At 39.3% G+C, this 12,791-nt stretch overlaps 1 protein-coding gene across 6 annotated transcripts in view; it reads right to left on the bottom strand.

The window, feature by feature from the left end:
• The window catches only part of XRCC4 (X-ray repair cross complementing 4), a 283,845-nt gene that overhangs the window by 102,112 nt on the left and 168,942 nt on the right, over positions 1–12,791 (bottom strand). The window lies entirely within an intron of this gene.

Below are 12,791 nucleotides of genomic sequence, written 5' to 3'. Positions count from 1 at the left end.
TGCCCTGTCAACTGAATCAAAAGTTGCTTTAATGTCCATATATGCTATGTGAAGTGGGCAGTTAAATTCTCAGTGCAGCTCAGCCAGAAGCCAGATGGTAATGACAGGGCCCACTGTTGACCATTCAGCAGTGAAACCTGATTGCTGTGGATGATGATGTCCATTAAGGACTGGCTGCATCCTGCAAAGCATAATGTGAGTGATGACATTTCCAGGGACCAATAGCAGTAAGATCAGCCTATAGTAGGCAGACTTGGTATGAGATCATATACCCTTATTCAGGGATGCTATGATGCCATATTTCCATTCAGCTGGTACTCTACCATATGCCCCCACCAACTGATGTGGGCCAGTACTCACTAGTTCCAGGTCCAACAGCACGTCCATTCCACAACGTCTGGATGGCCTTTCATACTTCAAGTCACAGAGGATCTGTGTTCATACCTGGGTCTACAGCTGTACAGTTTGCCAGGTCACATGGCTCTAGACAATCATCAACAGGTGTGTCGTTCAGCATGCTCTCAATGTATTTTTCATATATAGAGAGAGGAAATCAGATATTTCTCTTGTAAAAATACCACAATCTAATGATAATTAAATTCAGGGGATTAGTCCTCCTATTTACTAATACTTTAGTTCCATTCTAGTCTAGTCAAACACCCTAATCAATAAAAACATTGGGAAGGAAAACATATGTAAATAACTATCATAATCATATAAGACAAATGGTCAACATGCAAAACAATAAAAAAGATAGGATAATTCTAAAGCTAATTGACAAGAACAGTTAATTCTGTGGAACAATTAAACTCATTAAGAGGATAACCAAATAAAATTTTGTTATCCCATGCTGGTTTTTTGTTCCCGATGAGGCACTGTAAGATAGAACAAATTCTTGTCTGTCTACAAAAGGCAGGTGCTCTCTTTCTGCTGGGATATTTCTATGGGAAAACACTGAGCAGAAAGAGATTTGTATAGGACACAAGCACTTTACTCAAGAAAAGGTCAGCTTGGCTCTCTGAATCACCCATTTTAGGGGTACCACAAAGTTTAAGAGAGAGTGCTACAAAACCTATTCAGATTTGATATCTATTCTAAGCTCCTGAAGTTCACTTGCTCCTATCTTCTTTTGGATGATCCAAAGTAGTAAGAATTTATTAATGGTATTATGGAGACTGTTCAGAATATCATCAGATGTACACACTTCAATCTGCTAAATTTCTCTCAGAGTCTGGCTGTTGACTGATCAGAAGCTTCCAACTGAACTTGTTACTGTTTAATCTAAACCAGCAGTTCTCAAACTGGGGGTCGGGACCCCTCAGGGGGTCATACGGTTATGGGGGGCGGTCGCGAGCTGTCAGCTTCCATCCCAAGCCCCGCTTTGCCTCCAGCATTTATAATGGTGTTAAATATATTTAAAAGTGTTTTTAATTTATAAGGGGGGGGGTTGCACTCAGAGGCTTACTATGTGAAAGGGGTCACCAGAACAAAAGTTTGAGAACCACTGATCTAAACAATGTCTCTTACTCTGTAAAGTTAGTTGACTGCTCTTTCTTCAATACTCCAGTGTCTTTCTACAATGAGAGACAGCTATTTAATTTAAAATAAGTCCCTTGGATAATGTTTATTATATTCAGTTTGGGGAACTGTTGTTCAGGAAGTAAAATGAATGATGGCCTATTTGGTTCTGTCATTAATGCACTAAAGACAGTGGTTATAGTAGATTGAAAGGGACAGAGAACTCTCTCTGCCATCATCCAAGGAGTGGGAGCTAGGGGTGAGAGCTGCTCCCCAAGCCAGGGAGAAGAGAGGTGACTCTCCCTGTGGTTTTTGCAGAGGAAAAGGAGATGAACTTCTCCTTACATTAATGCTCCATTATAGTTTATAACTTAGGTAAATATATGACAGACATTGGTTTGTAGTCTCAGTCCAGTTCCTAATGGACCATTATAGTTGACAATAATTGGTACCTTTGTTGATAATCTCAGCGTGAAAGCTATTAAAGGAATAGGTATAGAAATTCATATATCTCTCACTGTTATAGGCAGTACCTTTAAATTAGGACTAGGGGGTATTAGCAAGGCAGTCTGGGAAAGTCTACCACTCTCCACACTATAGCTGTTCTGCAAATATAAGCACTTCAGCCAGAAATGCCATCAGTTTAGTACTTTTCGTGACCAATAAATCCATAAAATCATTCAATGGTCTAAAATAAAACAGATATTTATGGCTCCTGAATATTCTCCAGTAAAAGTAGCAGAAAGAAGTCTCTATTTTAATTTTAGGAAAATAGTAAGTATCACGGTTCCTTCCTCTTGCCACATTCTCTGACATATTTCATTCTTTGTATAAACACATATGTACAGTATTGTAATACCCTGGGGTCTAAAGGAGGTTTGAGACTGCTGTATTATAAATTCTGTGTCAGTTAATTATTAACATTTATTTTTATAAGTAATATCTCCATGGAAAGAGCTTACTAAGAAACAGCTGTAGCAAAAAGTTTAGATTCATCTGTACAAAACTGTATAAATTGTATCCAGTTTAGTAAGGAAGTTTACATTTACACAGTAGTGGACTGTGTTACCATGGCATCACTGGTAATGTGTGCTGAGACATAAGTACTAGCCTCTCAAGTTTGCATAGGCAATGCCTAGTCTTTTTCTGAGGTCACCTTTTTTAAACAATTCTTTTTAGAGATGTAAAAATATTTGTATTATAATTAAAACAGCCCATCAAGCCATTACCTTCAAGTGGAGGGGAGAGAGATAACCTCAGGGTAAGACAGAAATTTGGTTAAAATATATTAAAATATTTTTTCCTCAGTATTTATTTATATAGTGATCGTTCAAGTGCTCATCTGCCTCCTTTGTGTTCTTCAAATTGTCTGGTACTCTTGCCAGATAAACTGTTTGGTACCCAAATGAATACAGTGGTTGGGTGAATGGGAAAGAAGTCTTTTCATACATCAGTGGGGCTTCAGAAAGAACATAAACATGCCTTCACAAATAGCAGCAAATAGCATAAGGCTTATATATTATATATATAAACAAACTGCCAAAGGTGCTCAGCACTTGAATCCTGGTACCCATGACTTGCAATCCATGTACTGTTACAATATCTCCCAGATACCCCTCTTTAAAAACAATGCACTGATAATGTGATATTTTCAGTGTCAACAATGCATGCTTCATTAGGTGAAATATTCTCTTTCAGTAATCCATAAGAATAATGGCTGTGATTTTTTATTTTACTAATTCCATAATCCCAACAAAATACACCTATTTTTAACATTTCCATGATTTATAAATGTCTAAAAAGTAACCTTAAAAATCTTTATGTATGGCGCATGAAGAAATGTCACAAAGTCCCTAGAAGTTAATACCTGCTTTACAATACAACAATGGAAGCTTTATAGTGTGTTCAAAATCCTTCATGACATGGGTCACAGGTAGAGGCTCCATTATGAAGCCGGTGAAAGCTAAAAAACGGTAATTTTTGTTATTTGAAACCTATTAACCATTAAAGCTGCTTTCCCTGGTTTATTATTTATAGCTGCTTGACAGAACGGTTGGTAATATTGGTGGCTCAAACATTCTTGTTTTGTTTTTTGACTAGCCAAAAGCAGTTCAATGAACAGTCAGACTGTTCAGCAGCAACATGCTCTGGGCTTTCAATGTTCTATTGAAAGTCAGATTTATTACCTGCAACCTTTTCCATCTCTGATTTATGAATAATTTCAATAATTCGCAATAATGCCAGGCTGGTGGCGTTAGTTCACTTCATTGTGCTGTCATCCAGCACACCAGCACATCCAAGTTCAGCAATGACTATGTATTATGAGGTCCTGATCTGAAAGAGGCTTAGATGAGCTCATTGCTCTGAGTGTGACTATTTGCTGCATCTTTCTCTGGAACCTATTGCTGTCTTATTTGGATCCTCCATACCTACCAGGCTGGAGGTAAGAGGATTTATTAGTGGTTTCCTCAGGAGAAATTAAAGAGATTAATATGTATGACAAATAATCAAAAGAAAATTAGAGCTGTCCTAAAATGAGAAACAATCAATCATGGGAATAAAGGAAATGAAGCTTAAAAAAAAAAGCTTTGGGAAATTTTCTAGGGTGCAATCATTCAATTTCATGTTGAGAAAACTTAGCTTAAGTTTCTACAGGTAATAGAAAAACAGGCAAATATTAGTGCTTAGAACTCATGTTTATTATTGTCACCTTCCAATTTTTATGCCTTGAACTCTTCTGGTAATGCTAGTTTATCTTTCCCAGCCCACCCTGGTGACCCTGCCCCTGACACTGTGAGTGTTGGGTTTCCAAAGATCACTGTGAGGGTTATTCTAAATGTCAGGTAGTATTTCTCATTATGTCTAACCTCCAGCTGTGTGGAGTCTGACTTCTGAAAAACAGTCTTAAAGAAGATCTTGCATACTGGTAATTGTATTAATTATTTACAGATTGAAGACCACTAATAGGTTAGTGTGTTGACCCTCTATGCAAGATGGTCATCACTACTGCTATTCAAGATAAGATGTGAAATCATGCTTTGAAACTGGACTTCTGGATTAATAATAAAGGAAAGCCTAATGGTTCCTAGGAGAAATTATTAGAGTATTGTTAACCTAGAGTTGGAGTATTAACTCTATCCCAGAAGAATGTATTTAGAAAACGGGAAGCCTGAGGTGGGTAACTACTCCTTTGTCAGCTTCTTCACTCAAAATCATTATAACCCTGACAGTGAATACTAACAGAAACAAAAAGGATTTGTAAACAGTAAAGCCTTTTGATTCCTTTACTGGAATAAGTATTTGAACCCCTTTATACTTTAGTAGTCTTATCATTTTGTACCTTGGTTCCTGGAAACCTCTGTAACTGCCTATTAATTTTAAGACAGCTCTGGAAAACTGCTATTGAATTTTTTTCAATGTACTAGATTTCTCATTGGCCCTAAGATTGTGGGTAAGTCACAAAGCCTGAGTAAACAAGGGCCAGTTCAGGAATTCTTTCTTCCCCACTCCTCTTGAAGTTGGAGCCACAGTGCTGGGCACCCTTTCAGCTAGTCTGCAGATGCTTTTACCATTACAATCTATTGGCTATAGTAGCAGCCATGGCCTATTGACGTCAGTGGACTTACACTCATGTAAAACCAATGTGAGATCAGCATCAAACTCACAGAGTTTCCAGCATATGGATCCATGTTGTCCACAAATCCACTGGCTATGCTCTTGCCTGCCCACCCACAGAACTCCTCTCTGAAATCCCATGAAATTAGCCACCACAGACCGTGTCTCCTCAGTGTACAGGGCACTGAAAAGTCCACCTGCATGGTCTCGCTTCATTCTGGCTCCCTCATGGAGTAGATGCAAAGTAAGATCACTGCACTTTGGGACATCTGGAGTCTGGATACATCAAGGATATTTTTTTTTAATTCTAGTGAAATTAATAAAACCGGATGCATTTAGGTTAATAAAAGGCATAGAAATCTGTCCCAGAAACACCACATATGGTGATGAGAACATGCAGCTGTTTCACTTGGTCCAGATCTGGCAAAAACATGAATTTTGTCAGACAGTTCTAACTGACTTCACGGCAGAGGCTGAAAGCAACTTTGGCAAGCATATGGAGTCATGATCCTGGCATTTGAAAATGGATAAAGTACTGAGCCATACTTATAACAATATTGTGTACTCTCTATTAAGCTACCCTCACAAATTTTGAATTACACCAAGTTTTCAATATGTAACCTTCTGGGCTTTTTTGAATTTTGAGTAAGTGTCCTTCTGGTGCATTGCAACAAAGACAGCAGGGTCTAATGGACACTGCACTGGACTAGAAGTCAGGAGACATGGGTTTTATTCCTGGCTGTACTGATGACCTACTGTGTGAGCTTGAGACAATCACTTCCCGTTTTTGTGCCTCACTTTCCTCAATTGTAAAATGGAGATAATGATACTTATCTTTGTGAAGTACCTTGAGATTTAAGGATCCAAAGCACTAGGAGAGTCTGAGCTGAAGCATGTTAAAGTAACTGGTAGAGACTCCACTAGCCATATCAAGAGCTAGTTATTCTTATTGTAGGCACTGTTATAATAATTAGGCTTTATTAGACTTACTCCAGTTGTGAGCTCAATTGGTGGAAAGTGGGTAAAAGCGTATAAAACATTACAATAAGCTATGGCAATGAATGTTGATGGAAAGCATATGAAAAGAAGCAGAAAGACTGGAGTAGTACAAAGAAAACAGAGGCTACTGATAGCACCCACAGTGCTAAGGTTGCAATTTAAAAACAAGATGAAACTAAAATCAGAAGTCAATGGACCAAAATCGGTGTCAGAAATTAAACCTAACTGATGAACAAAATAGTGAGGGAATAACCTATTCTGCCATCATCACCCTTTTTGGGTCCTTGAAGGAGGCACATTGGGGGTCAAAATGGCCTAATAAACTCCTGGGGGATTCCCTTGGGAAAAAGCTGACAGGCATCTGCTTTGCTCCTGAGTCTCAACAATGAAGGACAGAGTCTCTAGCATCATTATGACACCCAGACCTCAGTGCACAGTGGAGATGATTGACAATCACCAGTAGACTAGCAAAGACCCCAGGGTGATGCATGCAAGAGCCAGCTTTGTCCTCTCTTGCCTTGTGTGTTCTTTTCCATCTCTCATTATCTTCTCCCTCCCCGCCTCACCCCACCCCAGCTTTTGACCTAACCCTGAGACCAGCTGCATCACCCAGCACTAGCACAATGAGATAAGATGGCCCACCCAGCTCTGCCCAGCCTTAGAAGGACTGTTGAAAGAGAGGAACCTGCCCATGCCTGTCAAATGAGCTCTCAGACTGGGTAAATCAGCCAGGGTCCAGAGCAACAGTTGTCATCACCAGCTTGCTAGCCCAGAGCATCTGTCCATGACTGACTACTTTGTATCCTGAAGACATACACAAGAAGCTGTATTTCACCCACTTTTACTATCCTCTCTCTTTTCCCTTTGTGTCTATCTGTTTTGTCGAAAACAGGAAAAGTAACCACCAAACTCACAGGGTCCATTCAAAATTCAACAACCAAACTGGCCCTTTGTTTCCATTACAAAGGGTAGTTTGACTCTAATTGATATCCTCTTTGATAAAAAATGTTCATTATGATTGTGTTGCATAACTACTCAATTTCAAAATTAGGGCTGTCAATTAATCACAGTTAACTCACATGATAACTCAAAAAAATTAATCGCTGTTTAAAAAATTAATCACGATTAATTACACTGTTAATAGAATACCAATTGAAATCTATTAACTATTTTTGGATGTTTTTCTATATTTTCAAATATATTGATTTCTATTACAACACAAAATACAAAGTGTACCGCGATCACTTTATATTTGTATTTTTTATTACAAATCTTTCCACTTTAAAAATGATAAACAAAAGAAATAGTTGTTTTCAATTCACCTCATACAAGTACTGTGGAGCAATCTCTTTATTGTGAAAATGTAACTTAAAAATGTAGATTTTTTTGTCATGAAACTGCACTCAAAAACAAAACAATGTAAAACTTTAGAGCCTACAAGTCCACTCAGTCCTATTTCTTGTTCAGCCAATCACTAAGACAAACAAGTTTACATTTATGGGAGATACTGCTGACTGCTTCATATTTATAGTGTTACCTGAAAGTGAGAACAGGCATTTGCATGGCACTTTTGTAGCCGGCATTGCAAGGTATTTACGTGCCAGATATGCTAAACATTCATATGCCCCTTCATGCTTTGGCCACCATTCCAGAGGACATGCTTCCATGCTGATGATGCTCGTTAAAAAATAATGTGTTAATTAAATTTGTGACTGAACTCCTTGGGGGAGAATTGTATGTCTTCTCTTTTGTTTTACCAGCATTCTGCCATATATTTCATGTTATAGCAGTCTCGGACGATGACCTATTACATGTTCATTTTAAGAACACTTTCACAGCAGATTTGACAAAATGCAAAGAAGGTACCAATGTGAGATTTATTAAAATAGCTACAGCATTCAACCTAAGGTTTAAGAATCTGAAGAGCCTTCCAGAATCTGAGAGGGATGAGGTGTGGAACATGCTTTCAGAAGTCTTAAAAGAGCAACACTCTGATGAGAAACTAGAGAAACCAAAGCACCAAAAAAAGAAAATCAACCTTCTGCTGGTGGCATCTGACTCAGATGATGAAAATGAACATTCGTCAGTCCGCTCTGCTTTGTATTGTTATTTAGCAGAACCCATCATCAGCATGGACGCATGTCCTCTGGAATGGTGGTTGAAGCATGAAGGGACATATGAATCTTTAGCCGATCTGGCACGTAAATATCTTGCGATACCGGCTACAACAGTGCCATGCAAACACCTGTTCTCACATTCAGTAGACACTATAAACAACAAGCGGGCAGCATTATCTCCTGCAAATTGTAACCAAACTTATTTGTCTGAGCGATTGGCTGAAGTAGGACTGAGTGGCCTTGTAGGCTCTAAAGATTTACATTGTTTTATTTTTGAATGCAGTTATTTTTTGTACATAATTCTACATTTGTAAGTTCAACTTTCATGATAAAGAGATTGCACTATAGTACTGGTATGAGGTGAATTGAAATATATGATTTCTTTTGTTTTTTACAATGCAAACATTTGTCATGAAAAATAAAGTGAGCACTATACACTTTGTATTCTGTGTTGTAATTGAAATCAATACATTTGAAAATGTAGAAAACATCCAAATATTTAAATAAATGGTATTCTATTATTAACAGCATGATTAATCACGATTAATTTTTTTAATTGCTTGACAGCCCTATCCAAAATGCTTTTATTTTTTTTAATTCTTTTTTTTCTTGTGTGTCCTAATCAATACATTTCCAAACTTTGGTATGAATTTCCTAGTTAATTTGCTGTAGGACAAAGTAAGCAATCTTGAAACTCATAACCCTGAACCGTGTTTCATGGTTTAGTGTTGCACAGTAATAGAGTCACTTTGATTCTCTGAGCCCACTTATTCCATCAAAATTAATGTAACAGCACTGCTAAACCAAGTGTATACTTAGAATACTTTATAAACAATTTTATCCACTACCTACTTTTTTTTTGATGTGCAGTGACTTCCAAAAGGCTTTTCATACTGTGAATTTGAAGACAGCATTTAAGATGTCATTATGGCATATCTGAGAATATATTGCTGCCATTAAGTCTTAATAATGGATTCAAGAGTGATGTACATAGAAGGTGCACATGTCTTGATCAGACATATGACATTAACACTAATGTTTTTATGGGAGATGTGCTGGCACAATTACAATCAACATTACAAGATAATTTTTCTATGGAAAAAAATTACAGGTAACTTTGTTCAGTCTAAAAGGTTTTTTTTTTCCTGAGAATGTAGGTATATAAAGAAAGAAACTTGAAATTATTGTTCTAAATGTTGGACGAACAAGGGAGCACTATCATTATAAAATATACTTATTGAGCACTGTAAGTATACTGTGCCTAGCCAGTAAGGTCATTGTTTATAAAGTGTTACATGGCTAATTGAAACTTTAATAATCAATTGTTATGGACAATTCAAGTTCAATGGGTCAATAGGATGGTTATAAGCCAGGTTTATAAACATCTATCAGACCTTCTAATGATGTGCTTATAACTATCTATACTACATATTATTAATGCAGTATCCTTATAATATTTATTAATCATGTATTAACCCACCTAATGTCCTGAGAGCCACCAAGGCCAGAAGCAGTATGCAAAATCCTTAACAAAATGGGAATGGCAACGTTTTGACTCCCAAAATCATCAGGGCCCACAAGACATAGCAAAATGTGATCTATTCTGTTAAATTATGCACATTATCCTCTTCCACTGAAGAATCTCTTATTAACAAGCTCTATTGTTGACCATTCCCCTGCAAAAGTGTCACAGAATTGGGACATTTTTTATGGTAGGACATGATCATCTAGATAGCTTTTCAGTAGAGAGCCTAGCTCCATACCAAGCTGCCACTGAAAACAGATGCTAAGGACTGGGTACTCCATGTCCAAAGATAAGACTGTTTTTAGAGTAACATTTCATGAAAATTCAACAAATGTATGAGAAGAACAAACAACTGTTAAGTATCAGAGGGGTAGCCGTGTTAGTCTGGTTCTGTAAAAGCAGCAAAGAATCCTGTGGCACCTTATAGACTAACAGACGTTTTGCAGCATGAGCTTTCGTGGGTGAATACCCACTTCTTCGGATGCAAGTGGTGGAAATTTCCTGGGGCAGGTATATATAAGCAAGCAAGAAGCAAGCTAGAGATAACAAGGGTTAGATCAATCAGGGAGGATGAGGCCCTGTTCTAGCAGTTGAAGTGTGAAAACCAAGGGAGGAGAAACTGGTTCTGTAATTGGCAAGCCATTCACAGTCTTTGTTTAGTCCTGAGCTGATGGTGTCAAATTTGCAGATGAACTGGAGCTCAGCAGTTTCTCTTTGAAGTGTGGTCCTAAAGTTTTTTTGCTGTAGGATGGCCACCTTAAGATCTGCTATTGTGTGGCCAGGGAGGTTGAAGTGTTCTCCTACAGGTTTTTGTATATTGCCATTCCTAATGTCTGATTTGTGTCCATTTATCCTTTTCCTTAGAGACTCAGCAAATTTGAAATAGTTGTGTGTGAGGATAAAGCCACAGAGCTCAGCAACCAGGTGTGCTGTGGCATCATCAGGGATACTGTTCCTGACAGCTTGTATTCCATCAGTGTGTGGGATGTTTGTGTAGAGAGCCTCTACATCCATGGTGGCCAGGATGGTGTTTTCTGGAAGGTCACCAATGCATTGTAGTTTCCTCAGGAAATCAGTGGTGTCACGGAGATAGCTGGGAGTGCTGGTAGCATAGGGTCTGAGCAGAGAGTCTACATATCCAGACAGTCCTTCAGTGAGAGTTCCAATGCCCGAGATGATGGGGCGTCCAGGATTTCCGGGTTTGAGGATCTTGGGTAGTAGATAGAATAACCCTGGTCGGGGCTCTAAGGGTATGTTGATTAGTTCTGGTGTTAGTGTAGGGAGTGTCCTGAGTAGATGGTGCAGTTTCTTAGTGTATTCCTCAGTGGGATCATAGGGAAGTAGCCTGTAAAATTTAGTATTGGAGAGTTGTCTGGCGGCCTACTCACACACAACTATTTCAAATTTGCTGACAATATATATCTCCAGATCAGTGGCACCGCTATGGGCACCCGTATGGCCCCACAATATGCCAATATTTTTATGGCCGACCTGGAACAACGCTTCCTCAGCTCCCGTCCACTCACGCCCCTTCTCTACCTACGCTACATCGATGACATCTTCATCATCTGGACCCATGGGAAGGAGACTCTGGAAAAATTCCACCACGATTTCAATAGCTTCCACCCCTCCATCAACCTCAGCCTGGACCAATCTACACAGGAGGTCCACTTCCTAGACACCACGGTGCAAATAAGTGATGGTCACATCAACACCACCCTATACCGAAAACCTACCGACCGCTATGCCTACCTTCATGCCTCCAGCTTCCATCCCGGACACACCACAAGATCCATTGTCTACAGCCAAGCACTGAGGTACAACCGTATCTGCTCTAACCCCGCAGACAGAGACCAACACCTAGAAAATCTCCACCAAGCATTCTCAAGACTACAGTACCCACACGAGGAAATAAGGAAACAGATCAACAGAGCCAGACGTGTACCCAGAAGCCTCCTACTGGAAGACAAACCCAAGAAAGAAACCAACAGGACTCCACTGGCCATCACATACAGTCCCCAGCAAAACCCCTACAACGCATCATCAGGGATCTACAACCCATCCTGGACAATGATCCCACACTTTCACAGGCCTTGGGTGGCAGACCAGTCCTCGCCCACAGACAACCTGCCAACCTGAAGCATATTCTCACCAGCAACACCATCACAGGACCAAACCAGATCAGCCACAACATCACCGGTTCATTCACCTGCACTTCCACCAATGTAATATATGCCATCATATGCCAGCAATGCCCCTCTGCTATGTACATCGGCCAAACTGGACAGTCTCTAAGGAAAAGGATAAATGGACACAAATCAGACATTAGGAATGGCAATATACAAAAACCTGTAGGAGAACACTTCAACCTCCCTGGCCACACAATAGCAGATCTTAAGGTGGCCATCCTACAGCAAAAAAACTTTAGGACCACACTTCAAAGAGAAACTGCTGAGCTCCAGTTCATCTGCAAATTTGACACCATCAGCTCAGGACTAAACAAAGACTGTGAATGGCTTGCCAATTACAGAACCAGTTTCTCCTCCCTTGGTTTTCACACTTCAACTGCTAGAACAGGGCCTCATCCTCCCTGATTGATCTAACCCTTGTTATCTCTAGCTTGCTTCTTGCTTGCTTATATATACCTGCCCCAGGAAATTTCCACCACTTGCATCCGAAGAAGTGGGTATTCACCCACGAAAGCTCATGCTGCAAAACGTCTGTTAGTCTATAAGGTGCCACAGGATTCTTTGCTGCTTTTAAACAACTGTTAGTGTATTTTGAGTTCAGAAATTTTATTATGATAGCATTGTTGAGTTCCCCTGTGTCTTTACAACCAGAAAATACATATACATTATTATTAAGGCTCCGTATGGGGGCTTTAAACACTCACACACTCCACTGGTAACACCATAATAGGGAATCCCCCTTTGGCCATGGTGTCTTCTAGGGAGGTTCCACTGAAAAACTAATATAGTCTTTCCTGTAAATTGTGTGAGTATGGAAAGCTCGGGATA

Source organism: Mauremys mutica, chromosome 6 (genome assembly GCF_020497125.1).
Source record: "Mauremys mutica isolate MM-2020 ecotype Southern chromosome 6, ASM2049712v1, whole genome shotgun sequence".
Lineage (NCBI taxonomy): Eukaryota > Metazoa > Chordata > Testudines > Geoemydidae > Mauremys > Mauremys mutica.
This window is presented reverse-complemented; position numbering and strand designations above follow the sequence as displayed.